This window comes from Corvus hawaiiensis, chromosome 17 (assembly GCF_020740725.1).
Source record: "Corvus hawaiiensis isolate bCorHaw1 chromosome 17, bCorHaw1.pri.cur, whole genome shotgun sequence".
Lineage (NCBI taxonomy): Eukaryota > Metazoa > Chordata > Aves > Passeriformes > Corvidae > Corvus > Corvus hawaiiensis.
In genome coordinates, this window is record NC_063229.1 from 16,530,232 (window position 1) to 16,553,924 (window position 23,693).

At 38.2% G+C, this 23,693-nt stretch overlaps 1 long non-coding RNA gene across 2 annotated transcripts in view; it reads right to left on the reverse strand.

Annotated features, from left to right (window-relative positions):
* LOC125334598 overlaps positions 1-23,260 on the reverse strand; it is a 47,351-nt gene extending 24,091 nt beyond the window's left edge. For both annotated transcript variants that reach the window (XR_007207178.1, XR_007207177.1), the window contains exons 1-3: positions 23,026-23,260; positions 21,253-21,326; positions 19,994-20,134 (exon numbers count right to left, since the gene is read on the reverse strand). This is a non-coding gene — a long non-coding RNA (uncharacterized LOC125334598). The remainder of the gene's footprint in view (positions 1-19,993; positions 20,135-21,252; positions 21,327-23,025) is intronic.
* Between the last annotated feature and the right edge of the window lie 433 nt (positions 23,261-23,693).

Consider the following 23,693-nt stretch of genomic DNA (forward strand, 5'->3'; position numbering starts at 1 on the left):
TGGATTTAGGTCAGTGAGAGCAAAAGTGCCCACTCATACTGGCACCTTTTAGAATACAGAGCATTAAAACTAGTTCTGTCAGGGTTTTCCATCTAAAGCTGTATTGTCCATCAAGCTCTTTCAGCACAAGACATCAGCATCTTTTCTTGAAAAGTGAAGTACATCAGAATCTTTCTTACTGCACTTGATTAATGTAAATGATTTTCCTGCAGCAATCAGACTCTGCTTGCCAGGATCATCATTATACAGTAACAGAGATTAGTGAGGTACTTAATCAAAACCAGCAGTGATTGATACTCCATCAGTTTTGGTCTTCAATCAGAGAAGTTTTCATCCAATCATCAGCTATTAAAGAATTTCATCTGATTTTTTTTTTATTACTGGAATATATTTATTTATTTATAAAAGCTATAGACTTCTTGTGACATTACCCAGATATATGATTGTTTTTTCAACATTCTGTAGCAGGGGAAAACTAACCTGTGTCAACAATTGTTTATACAGGATGGTTTGTTCAGCTGGCTGGGACTCGGACAGAATTTTTCAGCTCAGATGTAGAGCACTAGTAGAATTTAGCAATGATCAAAACTAATTTTCATTTTAGAGCTCTTTGGAAGCCAGCTGTAAATGAGTTGGTGGTCTCAGTCTCATTTCTAGAAAGCAGCAAAGTTTCCAATAAATTTGTCACTTTTCATTTTTGCTTATGATGGCTAACCTAGAATACAGAATTGAGAAACTAAGTCAAATAACTGATGTTTCTTTCAGAAGGTATGGATAATTTGTAACACAGTGTGAATGAGCCAGCTCCTGGACATAATTTCCTCTCAATTTTCTCTGCACATTAGCAACTCATCTAATCACTACAAAATGGAAGACTTGTTTCACAATGTGTATCATGAAGCTATGTAAGTCCCAAACAATTCTTCAAAAGTTTTAAGACTTTCCCAGCTTTAATAAATTACAGTATAAACAAAGCCTAAATTTGGTTGTCAGGTGTGTAGAGCTACTTAGAACAAAGAACTTAATGCTCAATTTTGATAAATACAGAGGTGCAAAAATAGCTGGTGGTAATCCTGCAGTTGAGGTAGATCCCCTTACAGGCAGAAAGGTAAATAAAATCAAAATAATGAAGTTGTGAAATACCACTTCCCCCAAAGAGTCATACTGGACTGGAATGGTAAGACAAAACACATCAACTAAATAGCTGCTAGTGTAAAAGGTACTAAAAAGACAGGATACAGACTGAATCAAATTCATTCACAGAATCTGGAAAAATATTCTTGTTTCATGTTCTTGAATTGTGTATTTTTCGACATGAATGAAATATGTGAAATTAACCCAGTGGTACACATACTCATGGAATCTCCAAGCAACACTGATACTTATGATCACATGTACTTTTCACAAGTGAAAACATATGGGCCGTTTAGAACCTTTAGCCAGAATAACCAAGCCCTAAAACATATACTTTTTTATACATGATTGGTGTAATTGCATAATAGTGGATTATGACAACCAAGTGTGACTTTGCAGTACATTATATTTGTATCTCTTCCCTCCTTCTAGTTCCTTAACAGATACAATTAATGCAGTTGATTCTGTGTCATTCCTTCTCATCTCATTTGCTATTTCTGAACAAGTGGAATTCTCAGCTGACCAGAAGAAAGGTCAGGTGTCTTCATTAGATTCTACTTGCTTATTTGTGGAGTTCTTAAAACTGTGTGTCCAAGTCCTAATTCTAAAGGAAATTTCAGAGGCAGCAAGTATTGAGGTTCAAGTGTTCACATACTAGTCTTCCTTCCTTGAGGGAGAGAGAACACTGGTGTGGAGAAGGATCGTACATCAGTTCTGCTACAGTTCCTACACTTGACCTACGTTTTTACTTATGCCACTGGTATAAGTCATCCCCTCTAAATATTTAAATAAACATACAGCCAGTCTATCATATTGTTCTCCTTCCTTTCCATTTAAATGATTCCAGTCTTGGATAAGATGTAACCCTGGAATAACACAGGATCATACCTTTAGATCAGGTGCTGTACAATGTATCTAAACCCATTACAGAAATGAAGAACTGAACCAGTCTGTAAATGTGCTATGCCTTTGGGCTGTAAGGAAGAACTGAAAGGACAGGAGAGCAATATACACAAATCTCAATTATTCTGCACTTACTTCAAAGCTTTTTAGCTTTAAATAGGAATAATACATGACAACTTTGGGTAAAAGTGGGTTATCATCCATCTCAGTTATACCTAAGAGGTAACACAACATCTGACCATCATTTATTACAAATGAGGGTGGCTAAAGGGAAATTTAATCCAGATAAGGTCAGGACAGGTTTTTTTCCTTCGGCAAAGGAAATTCCCTGTTGAATTTTCAAGTGGCCTAACCACCAGCAGATCACACAGGTCTAGCCTGAGTCACAGCAATAAGGTCTGGGAGAGGAGTAGACCAGATGATGTTCCTGCCCAAGCTCATTAACCACAAAAAGCATATTAAAGCCATTGATAATTATATCAGTGGGAATTAGAAGTGCAACAGCTCAAACAAGTCAGGCCACCAGATGGCAGATCATTAATAGTTTAAAGTCTCATTTGGAGGCTGGTCATTATTTCAAATTCCAAATTTTTATGAATGTTAAAAGCTACAGCTTCAATTAATAAAACAACGCTTGCTTTAAAGAAGAATGGACAAAACCCCTTGGATTTCTGATATAAATCTAAATTTAAAAAAATCCTGCTGACTGCAATTTTTCAGTGCAAACTCTATTAAACACATACAGCTGTACAACTACCTGTAGCTGCTGTTCATTAGCTGACATTTGACCGTGCTGCAACCATAATCAGTTAGGGAAGAGACTGAGAAACAAGACCTAACGAAAAAGCTTTGTTAAGACTTCGCAGGGAAAAATTAGGCTAAGAAACATCCAGTGAAGCTATGCATAATATTTGGTAAAGAGTGGGTAAGAACCAAGGCTCTTACATTTCTTTACACCTTACTGTTTTGTTACTGTCAGGAGGACATTTAGCATACGCTAGCGGGGATAGGTTCCTTTAATGGGGCAATAGCAACAGATGGAGGCCACGGTACCAGTTCGTATCTGTCAAACAGATTAGTAGCTTTCTTTTCTTTCAATAGTGTAGCGTGAGAACAAGCTTATCTAAAAAAACTCTTCCCCATGGCAGCAAAGGAAAGTAGAGTACACGGCATAGCCTGTCATTAGTACTGGATGACCAAATGGGCCTTGGAGCTTCTAATCAAATATCATCTCCCAACAGTGAGGAAGTTTCTATCACCCTTGAAGGTGACACAGATACACCATTAAGTGGTTAAATAGAGGTTGGGGTTTTTTTTCTTGAGATACAACTGTGGGGGTTTTCTTCTTCCTACAGTTTCGTTCCTTTTCTTGAATTCCATTTTACTGGGATGTTGAAAGAAGGAATGAATCATCTGAATCTAGGAGAGCTGTGGGTGTCATGTATTTGTAACCACAATACACCATGCTCACACGTGGAGCAATCATATTTATTTAGGTATTAAAGCAAGAGGATTTTCATCAGCCTTCACCAGAGCTGATGTTCTAGGCTGTGCTTTGGAAGTCAGATTTTGGGAAAAATTCTTGTAATGGTGCATGAGAACAGTGGTGATGGCTTTGCTCAAAAGCTCAAAATAAAAAGACCATTAGCAGCCTTTGACTGACACAGAATATTTTTTTTTACAGAAAGCTTTTAAAACTTCACTTATATAAGTTGATCATAGCCAGTCTTAGATAATGAATATACACATAGAGTTAAGACTTTTTGTGAGCAGACAAGTTCTTATAGAGATGCAATATTTGTTATATGTACCATATTAGCTACCACCAGATTAGCCCTTGCGATGACATATTTCAAACAGATAGTCCAGGAAAAGCATGTAATAAATCGATGAAATGCAATGAAAAAATTCATTTTTTTGCTAGATTTTCCTTTGTACTTTAATATGATTTATTATGTACTTTAATATGATTTAATATGATTTATTTACTGGGCTTGGCTGAATGTTAGAATATGTTTTTTAAGCGCTGATGTATGCAATCTGCAGCTCTGGACACAAGGCTTCCAAGACTTGCTTTCCCACTCCATATGAGCACCAGGACTGAAATAGCAGCAGTGGATTTACAAAATCCTGATATTCCAGGCAACGAAGTAAGTCTTTTCCTTGCTCCTCAGGGAAATGCAGGGGGATTAAAAGGAAGATAATTGACCATGTTCTTACTAGGCTAGCAAGCATGAATCTCTGGAACGGGATCAGATCTTTGTTGTCAAAGTTTCAGTGAACCTGTACAATACTCCAAAGCTACGCAGCTGTGTCTAGGAAGAATAGTGCAATATGAAACGGTTTCTCAAAACAAAAAACCCAAACTTTAAAATCAGGGTCCAATGTAAATCCAACAGGTTTCTGTTGGGTGGTACATGGGAGATAAAACTGGCCCTGTTACATTAATAGTTAGTGGATTGGTCATTTTAAAACAGCTATCACAATCTGAAATGAAGCATGGTCCATTGCTAGTCAATCCTAAAATAGTTAATACTGTACAATTCATGCAAAATTAGAATCTTGATTTGGCTAATGCATTCAGTTACATCATTATCACCCATTACAGAATGGAAATTGTTTTTAAAAAAAGCAATCTAGCATCACACAAATCTAAACTGATTATTACACAGGATTTCAGTCATACCCACTCATTTCTAGCTAGACACAGAGGAGCAAACAGCTTCCATGCCCTCAACAGTGTTTTGAAATCGACAAGAACATTGAAGCAGCTTGTTAGCATAGTGATATAACATATTCATTATATGCCAGCTGAAGTATTGCAAAGTTTGGATCTGTTGTCTTGAAGATAGATTGATTCTACATAGGATTCATTACAATTCTAGCCTGCATTGTCCCTGCTTTCAAGCTAAGTAAAGAGCTATTTCCCCAGCAACTACAGAACGATTCATTTCCGTTCTTTCACAATACACATCATCATTACCTCAGTGCCAAAACAACCTTCTGATGGAAAGCCCTTCTAAATGATAAATTGTACATTCAAGAAGTGCAGTTTAGAAAACTACTACATTCCAAAACTGTTCTCTCTTGTATTCCTAACCTGTATGTGTCAATTGGAACTGAGGAGTTCCAATTTTAGTAACTATTTTACTACTGGGTATACGTGTCTGTTATGCAAATACTTTCAATAACAGCACACAGATAACTCGTACATTCAGCTGCAACCAACTAATCAGGTATGTTTGCATTCCCTATTTATGTCCACCCACAGTCACGGGGAATGTACATACAACTTAAAATCATACTTTTCTGTGTGTATTTGCCAATTTTTTTAAAAGTAACCAAAATTGTTCAATGTATCATAATCAAAAAACTTGCCCAAACATATGTATAGCCATACTTAAAACTAGCACAAGCATTTCTGAATACCAATTACTGCAATCAAACATTTATGCAGCTGCACACGCAATTGAGGCTGTAGAAGTGCTGAATACCATCCTCTGATTAAACTGTGCTCTTTCAGATTTCATGAATACACATACACCCCAAGATGAATTACCAAAATCTAATTAAAAATTTATAAATCCCCTGCTATTTAAGGCTTTCTATAGAGTCTACAAATGCTGATAAAATAGAGGTTCATCAACATTTTCATTAGGGATTATATTATTCAAATGTCTAAAAGTAAGTAAACCCCTAAAAAGTACTTAAGTTATTTATTTGAATCTTTATTAGTCTCTAATATAAGAACACCATTCCACACATTTGGTTCCCCTGACAGCCTGGCAGTCTTTTGAGGAAAGTAATAAAAGATAGTAATACCTAGCTCTTACAGAGTGTTTTCACTCATAGATCTTACAGTTCTTTACAAAAGAACTAAGTCTCTTTATAGTCTTTAGTTTCACCAAGTGAGAATCCAATCTATGCATGTGTATCCACAATTTGTATGTAAAAGGGGTGCATTAGCCATGCAAATTATTATTATTATCTTAGAGATAGCTCAGTTTAAAAATACACCTTCTCTGCTTTATTGCACTCTTTAGAATTTGTTTCCTGAGGACTGGAAGAAATGGTGAATGTTTGAGTGTCTAAGGACTGTGAAATGTACCACATGATGCATTCACACTCCTGAGGCTTATGAAAGTCAGTAGAAGTCATATGTCATATGTCCATTATCATTCCGTGGTGCCAGGTAAGAAAACAACATGAGTCTCTCTTGCCCACAGTACAGAAATAATAATTAATCCCCTTTACTGGATTCATTGTTGAAAAATTTCAACATCTTTATAGTTCATAACTAATTTCTATACTCAGAGACCCTGCAAGTGAGATCTATCCATTAAACAAGAAATACAATCAAGATAAAGCAACATTTTTTTGAAATGTGGCCAAATTAGCTTCATGGAATAGAAAACAAATGCTTCAAAAAGGACAAGATGTTCAGTAGTTGTCAAGCAGTATTTCAACTTTTAAGAGAAAAAGCAAATGCACTTTGGGTCCTAGTCTATTGTTACTTATCTGTATGTTTGCCTTATGCTTGCCTTGTCTCACTCAAACATATATAGAGCTTGAAATACATCTCCATCTGCTGAGAACTACATCATGTTGAAATGATGCTGTGCTTTCATGATTGAATGAACTAATTCAGACCTCAGCTAAAGACCATCCTAATTACACAGGAACGTCTAACTCCAAGTTTCTTCAACCACGTTAGACTGATTCAACTCCTCTCATTTAAGAGAGGGTATGACAGTCGTGAAATTTCCTTGGTCTCAGATTAGGCTGAGGGTCACAGTGTATCAGACAAGTCAGTTACTCTGGTATGCAGCTGTACTTTCCTCCACAACAACTCTGATAATAGAAGAGCCCTTCCTTCATGTAACAAATTATTAATTAGTAGAGAGCAAACATGTCTTACAAATAGAGAAAAATCCAAGACCTAGCTTTCCTCTAGTGTTTACCAGTACCAACACAGGGGGATGACCAATTCCCACAGAAACTTTCTGAGCCTACCTTCCATGAAGTGAATCGTGCAAGTGATGCCCATGACACTACCTGATGTTTGCTATCTGTTTTTCTTATTAAGAATACAAACTATTTTACATCCTTAAAATCCCTTCCTTCTTGGCTAAAGGCCTCAAAAAACGTGCACACATATGGTTACCTTATCAGGGAGGCAATTGTTACATCTGAAGTGTTTTTCTTATGAATCCAATGCAAGGTTTTGAGCAGTGATATTCTGTTCATGAATTTCTAATGCAAGTCATGCCTCCATAAACATACCCTGGTTGCTGTCAAGCGACTCATGTTCCCTACTTTGAGATAACTTTGTATCTTTGCCATCTTCCCCATGTTCCCTTCCTTCACAGTATCTCCTGCTTCTCTACCCTCAGAAACTCCCAACCAATCCTGTAATGTCCTACCATCACTCACACTGCTGCCCTCTCCCTTTTACAATAGCAAAGACCAAACTTTTCTGTCTTTTCCCTCTTTTGTTGTACCTCCTTGTCAATTTATTTTTGCCTGCCCCCTCTTTTCAATTACTCTTTCCTCGTCAGTGTCCCAAAACGCAGTAAAGGCCCTATTGCACATGAGATGACTGCACACAGGCAGATGAGAGGCACCACAGCCTGCCCATTGGGGTTGATCTCTTCCACTGGGAAGCTGTTCTGTGAGAGATCATGGACACCTCAGCTGTTCAGTGGCCAGTCAGTCAGCAAGAGCCTGTGTCCTGGATGGTCAGACATTTGGTTGTGCTCTTTCCTGTCAGGCCTCAGGGGCAGCAAATCATGCAGGCTGCCCCTCAATTGTTGTTATGCCAAAGAAACTGTCCTGCAAAGCATGTGCTGCACAAGTCTTTCCCAGAGCTTCTCACACAGTAACTAAGTGACATATCAGGTATTTCTAGGTTTTCACACAGCCTCACCTGTGGCGTTCATAATGTTTTTGCATTTCAGCTCCCCTTCTGCCACAATCATATGTGACATGTTATGTTCCATTTTAAAATATGTACATATGTCCTAACTTTACTTGAGAATTTCAAATAGGATCTTTGCAAAGCTACAGAACATATGTTTGCTTCTACTAATTGATACAAACTGTTTTCCTTTTTAGAGAGCCCTGTTCAAAATAATTGGATCTAAACCAGAAAATAAACTGTTTCAAAGTGGAATGGATGACAACACTGTGCTGATTGATCGGCTCGTTACCGACGTGGGAGCCGGAGGGAATCTAATGGTGTCCGTTCTGCTCCGTCAAGATGTGACTCCAAAAGCATGATGCTTAGTTCCCCTGCCTGCCCAAACAGCAATGTGTGCCTACCTATTCTGAAGGCTTGTTCTCAGATTGTAGCATTTTTGTATATGTGATGAAAATTGAGTCCACATTCAAAGGGTTAAAAAACTTGTATGTATCAACATAAGATTATGCTACCAAGAAATGTTAACACTTAGAAAAATATGGATGAAAATTGACTTGCACAGACAAATATGCTTTACAGACAGTTAAATAACACTGCACGGCGTGGTTGGAAAGCACAGGTCACTAAATGTAGCAATACTGAATGAATAAATAGCTAGAAGAAATGAACAAAATCTTGGTAAGTTGTCAAAATCTCCACTTGAAACAGACTACCTGTTCTTTTGTGCAATAAGTCCTTGTAAACCAAGTACTTATTAAATTAATCCTCCATTCCCATGCCTGCAGCTTCATCCCATCTTCTAAAGCAGGAGCAGCACTGGGACGGACAGTGGCATTAGACATGGAGGGCTGTGCCACATACCCCTGTGCTTCAGTTCCCAGCATTATCAAGCACCTGAATGACCAAAAGGGCCGTATGGATTTGCCATAACAAAACAAAACTTCAGGAGAATGGAAGGATATATAAGTCATTGACAATTTCCAACCACGCCCCAAAAAGGAAATCAAAAGTATTTCTCCGTAACAATTATGTTCTTAAAAATGGGATGATCTTTCCAGGGATAAAACATACTCTCACATGGGACCCTGTAGCACTTCTGCGGCACCACCCAAATCTTGACAAGAGGCCACCTAGCTGTATAAAAATTGCAGTCATCAAGGCTGACAAAGACCCAGTCATACAGCAGGAGCTATAGGAAACTTTAAAGGTGTATTAACACAAATGGGTTTTTCAGCTTGGGTTCCAGAAAAAATGGTTACAGCACGAGCAGTAATGCAACACGGTAAAGAAACAGACTCACAGAAACGAACATTTTACACATTTGTAGCTTTTATACAACTAAAATACCATGATAATCAGACAGTAGATTTTAAAAAGGAAGAGTGAAAAAATAATCCTGAAAGGTGACACAGATACCAGAGATGGCAGAACCAAATCAGCGTACCTCATTTCCCTCATGATGTGTCTTGCTCCCTCCTTACTCAGATGCTACAAATAACATGATTTGAGAATTTATTTTACACTCAACATGTACAGCCAGCCCAAAGCCAAGGATTAAGCCAGGAGTAGGAAGTATCTGTGCAGAATCTTTTCCTTCATCTGCTACTCCCAAAGCCACAGAGTAAAACCAGAACAAAAATCAAGCAAATCAATTACATGCACAAATTTTCATTTACAAGGCACTATTTCAGGTTTTTTCACCTGTTGGTACTTTTCAAATACTGCGATTCGCTTTATTTTTTCAGCTAGTGAGTACTTAAACTATCACCATTCATGCTAGCAAAGTAACAGAAATTAACTTTTTCACCTACAAATCCCATCCCCTCAAAAGATAAGTATTACTGATATAAGTAGGATTGCCTAAAAATACAGTGGAAGAGAAATATGTATGAAAGTGGTAAAGAACACAGTCTGATGAACGATCACAAGATTTCAAGTGTGCCCAACACAGGAGCTGAGATTTTCACACATATGGAAATAAGAGAGAAAAATGTTTTCCTGGTGATATCACCTCCAATCCTCACATGGAAATGAACATCTTAATTACACTTTTCTATGGATGATTTTGCTTGGAGTAGGAGGAGTGTTTTAGGGTAAATAGCAAACCATAGTTTGCCTATCTTTCAGTAAATGCATGAGAGCGTATTTCCATTGGACACATAATATATCCTAAACAATAGAACAACGAGGAATGTGTCTTGTTTTTTCAACTCAAATATTTTCACAGGCAAGAAGAAAGTACAGAAGAAGAGTAATTTACAATAGCCTGGAAGCTGTTCATTTGAAAGGCGAAGAAGAAAAATGTGTCTGAAATGCAGTGGATCATCATCTAAAGTGGAAAAAATAGGCAACACACATTGATTTTCTCTTTGGAATCCTTGCAAGCCAAAGGTTTGCCAGATTAATTAGCAACCATGTTAACTAAGGAGCCAGGTCACAGCATCATCATGATGGAAGACTTTTCAAATCCTTTTTAAATTTATGACCTTGTTGTTTTTGGTCCATACTTCTCAAGCAGACTGGAATCTAGCAGATTTCAGATCTCATGGCATTTTACTCTGGTTCAATCCAATTTAATTGATTTTGCACTGATTTCAGAGATATTTGACACTCAGAAAGATGCCTTAAGAATAAGCAAGTTCCTACAACCTTCATTAAAGACCTGAAAAAAAGAAAACTGAGACCAAGTCTTTCCTAAGGGGTGAGAACCATCTCTGCTCATTTTTCTTCACTTTAGGTCCCTTATTTTGGTTTGTGCTTACCCAGTTATCACATGGATTCCAGCACACAGCATTTAACATCAATCACAGCACATCCTGCCCCTCGTGGTACAGACAACAAGGGAATGGGAAGAAACACTGCCTACATGCTGAGCACCAGGGAAATGTGGCATGGAACTGGAAGCAATGTGGAGGGATATGAGTTGCTGCACTAGAGTAAGTAGTGACGCAGTGTCATTATGAACTAGGCCTCATTAATTCCAATGCTGATAAAAAAATTGTTTTGCTGTCATTTTTAACCATAACATAGACATTACTGCAAAAAACCCCAAGAATATTGAACAGTACATTAATAGAGTATTCAAAATGCATTGCTATCAATGCAAAATTTTCATATAATCCATCTTATTCACAGCAGCCACCTATCCTGTCTGAAGAGAGCATGCAAAGTGCTTTAAAAGAAGTAGGCTTTTGTCCTATTCTGCCTCGAAAAAGAAGTTTGAAAGAATTTGATTAACCTGGGAGACGCAGCCTAATTCCATCCAGTCCAGATGGAATTGTCTGAGGCTTTTCCTCATATGGAAGTATTTTTAATTAAAAGAAAACCAACTCATTTGTTCCCCATCTTACTAGTTTGAATTCTTCTTTAATTAAGGATTAATGCATGAAAAGATTAAATAAATTATATTCAAATGAAGATGTATTAACCAACAGAATTAATGTTCTCATTGTCTGGGGGTAGAAGAGTGGGAAGAACCCTCTGATACATAAAATTTAAACCTGGCACCAAGTTTAAACCTGGCACCTGGCATCTATGCATGCTTGTGGGCATTTCATTAAAAATATCACTGGAGGGCTGCTGAATAACTTCTAACTTAAACAAGTAAACTCAAATGGTGACATGGGCTTCTCTAGATCTCTCATTAGTAGAGCCTCAGAGTGTCCAGGCACAACAGACTCAGCATTAATGTCAGTTGCAAAGTAATGCTCATAGTATTCAGAGATACACGAGTCAAGCCATGTACCAGAAGACTACTAAGAAGTTAATTTTGTGGAAGGTACTTAATCTGGAATTGAAACACAACTACGTTGTCAGGCTGCCAATGAGAAAGTGTACCTAATGAAAAAGAGAAAGAATACAAGGACAAGAGTGCAGTAATAGCAATACAGGTGTTCAAATAGATGTGGGCTTCAATGCCCCACCTAAAAATCTGATCTCTCTTGGCTTCAATTTCTGAACTTAGTGCTCCCAAGATAAATAATTTTCAGATGACAGTAAGTCCATGTAGGACAGGAATATATCCGGCCTTTAATAAGGAAGCTCGAAGCATTCACTGGGAGGGACAAGGTAAAGGAACAGTACTGCCACAAGTGGTTGGCTCTCCTGGAGAAATACAGCATAGTGTGGTTACTCTTCCTAAGCAGGGGCAGGGGACGATAGCCATGACAGAACTGGCTGGCTACTTTAAAAACACCTAACAGTGTCCCTGTTCCCACCCAAAGAAGGTCTGGGTTACCATGAGAATCAGTCAGTCCCATCTTCTTCAGTACAAGAAAACACTGTCAGGCTGAGAAAAAGTACAGTACATCAGATCAGCGACATGTAATGAGCTGAGAAAATTCTGAAAGCAAAATAAAAGCAAAAGCATCCCCAAGAATGCTTCAGGAAAGTTAATGGATTGACAAAAAGAACAAATTTGAGACTTGTAATCAAGGTACAGATGGTTGAAAAGGTTCTATCTTAAACAAAGATTGTATTGCCTGACCCAGACATTAAGAAGTTCTGCAACAAGTTTCTGTACAATGGAGAGGTGCCTTCTATTGGTTTCCTCTTTTCATTTGACCCTTTGTAAGAGCCATTCAGGGCCTGTCATTGAATGTAAAATGCAATTCTAAGCACAAAGCTTTGACTAAATGAGCAGATGGTGACCTTATCCCTGATTGTTAGTTCACCAGGCCTTATGCATCCGGCTTTCACATTAGAATTCAATCAAGATGACCATACAGATGTAGAACAAAGTGGTTTCAAACTGCCACAAAGCAAACAAGCAATGTGTCTAAACTGGGCAGGTTTGAACGGCTGAAAACAAAATAGCTTGTGGCTTGTTCTTAATAAGCTTGTTCAAATGTCAGAACTAAAGAAAAATTCTCTCTAGCTGTTATATATATATATATATATATATATATATATATATAACAGTAGCAATATCACATTCTCAGTTTATACAAACATACATTTCTTCTTATTCACTCTGGCATTCTTCAAATAATTGTTATTAAGCTTTGTATTGCTTATTACGTCCTGCAAATCCTGAAGACAACAAAATTTTCCATCTTTAGCTTTTAAGAATTAATTTTTTGACAAAATAATCAAAACAAATTTAAAAGAGAAAAACAGCTACCTGGCCATAAGGTCCACTAGCTAGGGCAGATACAAGGTGAGCTGGCAAGAGCACTACACACCTTATGAGATCAGGTCAGTCTGAGCACAGAGAAGTGCAGTCACTCTACAACAGAGTTCACAAAAACGTACAATTCTTGGATGGTACGGTGCTACATTACACCTCTGCAAAATCTTCATCTTCCACAAGAAACAAGTTCATATCCTCCATCCTGTTTATCAGAACATACACACACATCCATACACATATTTCCCACTTGGGAGTCCCAAGAGAGGAGCAGATGGAATCCAGATCTGCTTCCTTGCCAAACACCAGAGACAGACAAGTAGGTATTTCTGGCAGAAGCACTGCGTGGTGTACAAATAGCCATCACCAAGTACCTTCACATTCTGATCATAGACAGGCTAGCAATGCAAAAAAATCTTGGAAAAGTGGATAAATTATTAAGAGAAGCAATGGAAATGAAACAGATGATAGCTATATATGACACGTAGGCCAAACTGATGGTACAAAAGAGCCCCATAAATCGGCCAACATACTCTAAAAATGTCACGCTTTTGCAAAAAAGTGCAACCATAGTTCTGGTTTTCCTAAAGGCTAACTACCTACAAGACAGGTAAAATAATTATTCCGGGCTCTTTAGCGCTGCTAAGACCTCAGCTGGAATGTAATATCAGCTCCATCCAAAAAAATATCAAGAAACACAAGAAAAATATCGAGAGAAGGGAGAGGAGAACAAGAATGACCAGAACGAAGACCTACTACAAAAAACTGAAAATAATTTTCTTCAGTCTTAGGAGACCAAAGGGAAATGTGGTAACAGCTTTTAAATCTGTGGAGGGAATGGATGGGCCTATTCTAACAGCAAGCAAAGTGAAACAAGTGGACAGGTCACGAAGTGGACAATGGGATGGTTGTTAAGTACTGGCCAAGCAAACATATTGCAAAGCATAGTTATTCCAGTTTGGAACTCAGGGAATGTTCTGATGGTCTCTCAGTGTACCTTCTGGCCTAGGAAACCACAACTAGAGAGTCATTGGGTCAGTTTACTTTCAATTAATATCTCATGAACCCACCACAATGTTACTTAAAATGAAGAGTTTGGGGTTTTTTCCTCCCCTCCCTCTAGGTTTTTTTTATGCTTGGTTAACCTAGTTTTTGAACCAGTGTTAAGTACATGGCTTAAAGAGCTGGGCTTTTAATTTCTCTTTTCTTTAATTCAAATGTTATACTTGCACAATCCCTACCATGGACACCAATAAACTCTGTGTGAACCGCTTTACCAGTATGACAAACCATCTCTCCACTGGAGAACAGCTATTGAAATGTCAAGTAACATGATACCCATCCTGCTGCATCAGCACCATGTGCCGATTTAATGTAATAATCTGTGTGTGTAAACAACTCGGTCTTTGGAAAGTATGAGAGTCCCAAGAAGGTACGTGTGACCTTTGAACAGGAGAAGGCTTTTATGGTTTCATCCAGAGCCACATAACATTGCCCAGAGAATTCCAAACCATCCTCTCTTAACTCAGCCAATGAATCAGAGTGTTTCACATCACAGCTGCCGCACATATAGTTCGCACACATTCTTTTTTTTGGTATTTTGAAATACCACCCGTACAGAGATTAAATGTGAGAACTGCACACAGCAAAAAAAAAATATCCAATAGCCACAAACTACTCTCCAGACCTCTGGATGTAAACTGAATACTTCCACAGACAACACACATGTGGTGACCACAGCTGAAGATCTGATTCACAATACTTGAGCTAAAATGGCTCAAATAGGCTTATAATTATGTTTCATGATTTAGAGAGATCTTAATATGTGAAAATCTTTCATGCCTGCTCTGATAGGTAGCTGAAGTTTTTCATAAACAAATACATTTCATTTATTTATGATAAGTGCAATAGGTCAAATACAGAGATTCAATACCCATAAAACGGGGAAATACTCTTGAGTCTAGAAATTTGAAGGTAAGATAGATTTTTTGAACTGTCCTTCTATTAAATGCTGCCTTGGAGAAGTCTAAGAAGGCATAATCATTAACCCCAAATAAATCGACCATGGTATGATGTACATCATATAATATAATGTGATAGTATTGAAATTCTGAAGACACAAAAGACCAAATATTTAAATTTTAAGATTTTCCACTTAAAAGGTAGCCTGTAAACCTGAGAAGTCCACTAAACAATGAGAAAAAGGATTAAGACTGCCAGTGCTCTCAGTGACCTGATTTACATGTGAAAGAGCTCAAATTCTAGTTAATTACACTGCAGACAAAACCCTGAATATCCGGGGTATGGATATGCATTTCTCAGTAGAAAATTCTACCTTCTTTCTCTATTTTGTTAAAAGATACTTCATCTCACTGGTATTCACGGATCTGCAGAAAACATCCAGCTAAAATATACCAATAAAAATGTAACAAATATTGATACAAAAATTTCTTTGGTATGAGTGTTTTATTAATTTCAAGGTTGTTTAGCTAAATATCCTGCTTATCTCTCCCTCTGCTGGATGCTCCTGTGAGTCCCCTAAGCTTCCTACCTTTAATTCATAATTTACATAGAAATAAATAGAAATTCATGAAACCTACTCACATTTTGGAAAAAAAAAAAAAAATCCTCACTCATGCATTCCTTCCTTTAAACTTCTTTTCATCTCCTTCTTCCATATCTATTATCACTCAGGTTACAAACAAAAGAATTAAGCTATAACTGAGATCGCATTCCCATACTCCACATCAGTAAAACTCCCTCCTGTCACAGCCTCCAGAAGGATTGTGATTTTCAGTGAGTTCTCTGGCACTATTCACTAGGAGGTTCAAAAGGATCTTCTTTCTCCCCCTCCATATCATATTACACTAGACACATGTACACAACCTTTTAAAGTGCTTTCTAAAAGCATATTGGAATATTAAATTTTACAGCTCTAGATTTGTAGGAGCTTGTATGTATTTTGTGGAAGAACCTGGCAAAAGAAGGATAGATGTTGATCCTCTTCCTTTGGTTATTAATTTCCCCCACAGCATTTTTTCCTACTTTGTTCCAAACAGGTTTGATTTTGGATTTTGCTTTCAAGGGGTGTTCAAGTGGACTCTAAGTATAAAAGACCACATGAATTAAAGTGAACAAAATTTACTTGTTCACAGGCTAAAAAAAAAGTGAAACTGCTCCTGTATTCAAGACAAATCCACAACAAACCTCAGCTGAATTTAATAGCTCTGTAAAAAATAACGGAACTCAAATAATATTCACTACTATGTTTCCTAAAATTACATATGCATATTCAATTTGTTCTTCTGGACTTCTACTGTGACACAGAACTGCATAATTCAATTTCCCCTACAAATCCATCTATTGACAGGGAAAGTTCAGTTCAGCAACTGCTACTTAGATATTCACAACCAGAGTCTTCCAACCTTTTCAAAAACACATGCATAAATTGAGATTCCTAAAAGGATACCAGGGATTCTCATGGGCATGCGGAGTGTTCCCTGATTTCAGCAGGCTTTTCTAAGTACTTAGAACATTTAATATACAATTTCAGACAGGGACTCAAGATCCTCTGTTGGAAATGATACAACATTCCCAGTTAATTTTTAATTAGTTTTAATTAGTTGTATGCAGGGCCCACTTTTGGCCAGCATGAGTTAAGTTTCTTCACAGACATTTATTGTTACTTTGATCATTAAATCATCCAAATCTTAAGTTTGCTAAAACTAACCCTGACAAGCTTCAATAAACAAAACCAAAGGGATTTGAAGATTGGGCATCTGGGATTTTAAATTTATGGCCCTTCAAGGCCATTGGAGTAACCAGCAGATACAGAGGAGATTAAGGCCTGGAAAGCTTCCCCCATCTGAGGAAGAGACAAGGACTAAAGAATGTGGACCAGATCAGCATGAAGAGTGAGAAATCAATAACCAGCAGGGGCCAGAACCCTAACTAATGAAGAGAGTTATGCAATAGAACCAATGAACATTCATTTCTCTGTTTGCTAAAAATGTATAGATAAGTGAAAAGGTTTTGTTTTGGGGTCTGTGTGGAGGCCACAACTTTGCCAGTTACACACACACACACCCACCCCCCTCTTGGCCAAGAATAAAGTACTGTCTTACTTCCTAACACTAAAAAGGCAGAGTCTTATTTAACCCAAATATTTCAGAGGATTTTGGTAACAGCTCCATATACCAAAACATCCAAATTTGCCTATTCTCCCAACTTAACAGCTATTTGCCTATTCTCCCAACTTAACAGCTTTCCCTAGGTCAAAGTTGACTGAAACTCTCATTCAAATTTATTAATACAAAGCAAGGAGTTTGATGTTTTACATAGTTCTGTTCCATCCTGCTGCAGGATGATAGGACACGTGAATATATATGCTTACCCATAACTTATATATGTACCCTCAACCCACATCTGAAGAGGAAGGACTTCTGGTACTGCAAATTATTTTAAGTGCTTTTTAACCTTTCCTGGTATTGACATAATTTCCTTTGGGAGTGGAACAGACCCTGTCATAAGTTACAGCTTCTATTCAGCACAGTAGATCTCATCTAGTCTGGCAGAGATTCTTCTCTGGCAATTAATTTCATGTTTTATTCATCCCAGAATTCTTTAAAGCTCCAAATCAAAATGCCACTTTGTGCATTGCTAACCACATTATGAGCACCCAGTATTACAAATAAAGGTGCTTTCTGCATAGCAATCAGATTGCCTCTTTTCAGAGAAAATGAATCTAGCTCTGTATTTATCTCACTAATTGCACTCACAGCATTACAAATTATCACCCGACTCCCATTTACATTATTCAAAACTCAATCCCTGTAAGTTACTAAACCAAAAGTGAGCCAGACATTTCCTCCTGAGACCCACATACACTGAGAAAACACATTGTTTGAACTGTTGATATATATGAACTAGATTTATCAGGAAAAAAGTTTAGATACCATAATTGATAAGAGAATAATCACCTGAGAGCATGTGTGTGCTGCATATGCACTGCTTAGGAGAAAAGAGGACAGCTGACCGAGCAGATTGCTGAATTTATGTCCCTCCGATAATTAAAAAAGTGAAGAGCCAGCATCTTACCTGAGTTCAGTTAAATTCAAGAGATAATGTAACATCCAAATGGAAAGCAGTGAGTGCTTTCACAGCTTCCCCCCCAGATGCCCTCAAGGCTCAAGTAAGTTTACAGGTAAGGTTAGTCAGTTTTCATTGTTCCACTGCACGACTGAAAACCAAAAATCTTCCATAAAGAACTACATAAATATGTGTCCCAACTAGCTGGAAAATTGCATTGCACAAAGAGTTACAATTCAGGGGCCAGAATCTGGTGTTCTTATTTAGGCCCAGCTCTCACTGATGTCAATGTGTTCTTTTGCTTGAAGCTGTACTGGGTAAAACCAGAGAGACTGAACCCCCAGTTGAAATGCTGGACTTCAGAAAGTAGTGGGGGTCAAGGTGGCAACTGACTGTATAAAAACCAACGGGCAAGCTACAGTAGAAAAGAAAGTAATTTTTCTATGCGGCAGAAGCTGCTGTATGAGACCACTAATTTAGAGGTAAATATTCTCACTGCAGTTTGATTCTTGTATGAACTACTGAATTTTTGTGATCATTAATCTACCAAATTCCAGGTTTTCCTTTTCAAAAATTTTTAGGAAATTCTCATAAATAATGAATGATAGACTGTACCATGTAAATATGATTCAGTCTACCTTTAGGAAAATGATCTAAACTTATCACCAGCTGAAGGAAGATGTTCCCCTTCTTTCCTTAACAATGTTCATGTGTATTTCATAGATATAACATATATATCAGGTTAAGACTGTATTCAAAAAGCACAAAATGCCAACAAAAAAGGTTTTTCACTTTACATTTCCTTCTATTGCCCTACTTCATTTTATTTATAGTATTTATTTGACAGCCTGATGGCCAAATGCCTATATTTGTTAATTACACTCCTCATTTATCCTGAGCAATATAGGGTTTTTTTCTGGTAATGTGAGGAGGAGATATATACACTATGGTCCATAAAAGCACCTCAGTTTACTACTGCCATCATACAGGTAAATGTGTACCTTAGCAGGGATCCCATTTTGTCTGCTCAGATGATGGTGTCCACCTAGAGGCCCCTCTTGTCTGTATTATCTGGTGCTGCGCTAAAAGGGGAGGGTGGAAAATGTCAACTTTCTGTCTTTTTTCAGGAATTTCCACCACCTCCACTTTTGCTGAACTTTGCTTCAGATGAGGTCACTTCTTTTGGGCAGGTTTCCTCTCAACAATGCCATTAGCAAACAAAGACAGATTTACAGTAAAACATTTACTGTAATGCTACGTGTTGTCTCATCTGATTGGTTTACAAAATATGAGGAAAAAATCTTTAACAAGTATCACTAACAATGTCAGTGAAAGTTAAACCGTCCTAAACAAGTCTGCTAGAGAGTAGAAAAGAGGCATACAGCCTTTCCTGTTCATCCACCTCATCATATTTGTCATTTCAATGTATACTTTAATAAAGATACCAAAAGGCATGTTCAGTGACCATCTTTTACTTGCAAAAGGAAAAATTTAATACTGCAGCAAATCCCTGGCTCTAAAGCTTATTTTCACATATTACAGGTAAGACATAGCTGAATCAGAAGAGCTACAGTTTTTATTATTCCTCAACTATTTCCATTTGGAATTATACAGAACAGAGACATGTGCTTCCTCTTATTATTTTAGTATCATTTGCTTCCTCATGCTTTTACAGCCTCACATACAGGCCCATGACTGTCCCTTTCACCTGCCAAATGCAGACCAGAAATCCCTCAAATCCATCTGTGCAATGACAAATCCCTCATCAGGTTCAGCTAGTAATAAATCAGATTTAATAACAATTTAGAAATTATTCTTACTGTAACTTCCTCATGAATCTTGCTTATCATCTTCTCCCATCACAGAGAGAGAATAATACAGGATTCAAGATCTTACATGCAAATAAGGTGAATTTTGGTGGGAGAGTCTGGTATCTTCTATTCTGAGATGTAAACTTTGTCCTAAAAAAAAATCACCTTGTAGGCTTACATTACAGTTTCACTATGACAAATAACATGTATAATACAATGGGTGCAGTAGAAGTAAACAACAGATATTATGCTGTTACTAAAATTCTAAAATTCTAAAATATTATGCTGTTACTAAAAACTCGTTTGTATCAGCATAACAAAGCTCATGAGAAGTAAGAGAGGAAAGCCAGATGTGGGGAGAAATGCACACATTACTACTATCCCACCTCCTGGGCCTGCTGCTGCTGTATGCTTTGTCTTCCCAGTCACTCATCCAGCAAAATTTTATTTCCTCTGTGCCTCTCCCACCAAGCTTCCACTTCCACTCCCTGGTACAATATATGGTACCAGAAGCTTATGTCACAGTCCTTTGGGTAGACAGTCTTCTATTCTCAGAGGCTAAACAGAAAAACACTAAGCAGTCACTAACAGCAGTGATGTCCATTCCTTTGACTGCAGCAGGAATCACGGGATAAATCATATTTGAATAAACCATATTCAGTAGATTTATAATCCTGGCGATCTACTAGACTGCTAAGTACTGCTGGGTGAGTGAAATATGAAACTGCATAAGGTTTCACTTGACATCACATATGTAATGTGATGACTTATTTTCCTCTCTCAAGGTAAGATCTCTTCTTCCTTTCACAGTTAAGTTCCAGCTAGCTTAAAAAACTGGATCACTTTATAAGGATATATTCACCCTGTGTCACTTGAAAACAAATCATGGTCTCCAGAGAAGGAGCAGAAAAGGAAAAGGATTTCTCCCTTCCTTTCCCAGTCACTATGAGCCTCAAACAGTTTTCATGTGTCATTTGGCCAAACTGCAGTTGCTTGGAGAAACACAGGGGTTTGTAAAGGTCCATGAAAATAGACATGTGTAAAGGGATGAAAATATGATAGAAAAATATTTTATAGTTAATGTCTATGAAAACCTAGTCAATGGTCTTCCAAACAAGGAACGGAAGGAACATCATATGGTTTAATAACATTTGCTCACCAAATAAATTGAAGTTACTGCTGTGTTGGAGATGAGGAATGAAGTAGTTGTAGAGAATTACCTCTTTACTTAAAACATTCATACAAGTTACAGTATTTTGAACCCTTACCAAAATCCTTGTGGAACTACAAGCAGCCATCAGGGCATTCCAGAATCTTCACTGAATGATCAAAGAATCCCCTGCTGAAAATGCAAGGGAGAAAAATGGTCTGTAGACAATTCTGTCTCACTTGCTGCAAATATTGTGTCTGCAATTCTCCTTCTCTGGAAGGCAAAGTAGGAGGAATCTTCCCCCTGATGTTAGTGTGAATTTAGCTTGTGTGTTTGTGTCTCCATGGAGACAATGTAAACACATCTGTTTTCTTTTTGCGCTTCTGATGGAAGCATTCCACACAGAATTCATCGTTGCAGAGAACAAAAACATTATCTTGAGGCAGAAATAGAGATAATTCTTCACACAATGAAAAAGGAAACCTGGTTTAGTTCATTTCCATCAATGATCAGTGTCACCAGAAGAGCAGAGCAGTGGAGTTTACAGTCATATCTTAAAGCTCAGGGTTTGCATATCTTGATACTTGAATAATAAAATAATGTTAAGAAAACAGTTGATGTTAAACTCATGTTACAAGGGTAGAAAAAGAAATATAAATGCAGAATACTCAAAGCCATCAGGAGAAATGCAATATTCTACACTTCTGAAATGTCAGTATGACATTATAATGCTGCCAGATCTGTTATACATTGTTGCCCTTCGTGCAGTCTCTAAATCTTAGTAATTCCCAAGACCTGGCAACAAAGCTACCTTATCTGTAACTTTATTTTACATTTCCCCTAACATCTATGCACTGCCAGTTAACGAAAGAAGAAAACACATTGCACTGCAGTGGTGTCAGTTATTTGTTCCTTTTGTTAAAGATGTTTCAAGAACTGGCAAAAGAAAACAAGTTTAAGCAGGGTTCATTGTTTCAATAGCTGAATGTCCATTCAGTGCCTGAAGCATGTTAAGCAGTCATAAGAATGTCCCATGCTCCTTGTTAATCCACTAATGTAATGGAACAAACCACTTGCAAGCATCACTGTCTGCAAAAGGGGAAAATATTAAATAAAGATTTCCTACCAGAATTTTAGTGGTTTTCACAAAATCAAATCATTAATCTTAGAAAATCCACATTTATCACAACACGCAACCTTCAATATGCATTCCTAATATTCCAGCATCTTATCAATCATTCTCGCTTGTGAAATCTTTAGCCTGCAAAATGAAATAGGCCCATGATTTTTGGTTGTGGCCATGAGCCCAGAAATAAGTTCTTTCTGTAAAGTACCCTCTCTTAAATAGAAGCAATTACTCTTTGCCACACAAAATCCTCACAACAGTAAAGAAACAGAAACAATGTTTTAAAGATATACTGGAAATTTCAAATACCAAAACTTTTTGTTATGGACTAGTAAAGTACTAATAGTTTCCCTGGTGAGTCCTATCATCTTAGGAGCCCCTGGCTCTTCTCTGTAAAACTTCCAGTGTGGTGCAGCATAGTCAGCAGATCTCTGAGTCACGTATTAATAGACTGGGCCCATCTATTTCTTCCAATGTTGCAGCCTGTGGCTGGAAGGAAAAGGTGACCTGTGCTCCCGATTCCCTCCCCAACTGTCTCAAGGCCCTGAAGACACTTTTGATTGACTCTGGACTGTGCATTGTGATTTCATCGCCACCCACAAGGAAAAGCAGTAACAGGCAATAGTCGAGGGCCATACCACATCAGGAAGCTTCCTAGTGATGTCCTTAACCTAGGCTTGGGGAAGCAGCAGACAGAGGAGGGTCTGGCATTTGGACCCTCTATTCCCCTTAGAAGGGAAATACCTACCTACAACTATAACCTACCTTTCTTTAGACCAAGTCACAGAGTTCGGCCCTTCCGCCCCTGGCAAGGCCTCTGGTGTAGATGGGCCACCACCACATCATGCACCGACCGGCCTCGCACATCCAGAGCTTCAACGTCTCGAAGTCTCATCCTGGTCCTTGCAGAGGACAAGGCTCTGCACTGAGGCGACACCTCGGCCCAGTTAATTCTCGTCAGTGAAGAAGACGCCGCTCTGCGCTGAGGGGACGACGCCCCAGCCCGCCGCCCCCTCAGCCGCCGCCCCCGCACGATGACGGAGCCTCCCGCGCGCAGCCCGCACGCGCGCCGCACGCTGCCCTTTAAACAACCCGGGGCTCGCGGGCGGCTCTCGCGAGAGCTGCCGGCCTGAGGCGGAGCTGCGCGCTCTCCTCTCGTGGGTGACGTGGCTTTCCAGTCAATTATCTTTCAATACTTTCAATATTTATTTTATAACAGTATCTGCTACCCCGCCCGAAAAACATTCTGCAGGAAGAGGTATTAGCATTCATATCGCGATTTAATTTGTTTAATTGCCAGCTAGTTAGGCGGGATATCCCCGCTGCAGCGCAAGTGTTCTCTGGAAGGACAGTTCAGATGATTAAAGCTGGAACCATTTCAGTCATTTCACAGCTCCTTCAGCTGGGCCGTGATTTTTTATGCCTTTCAGAAT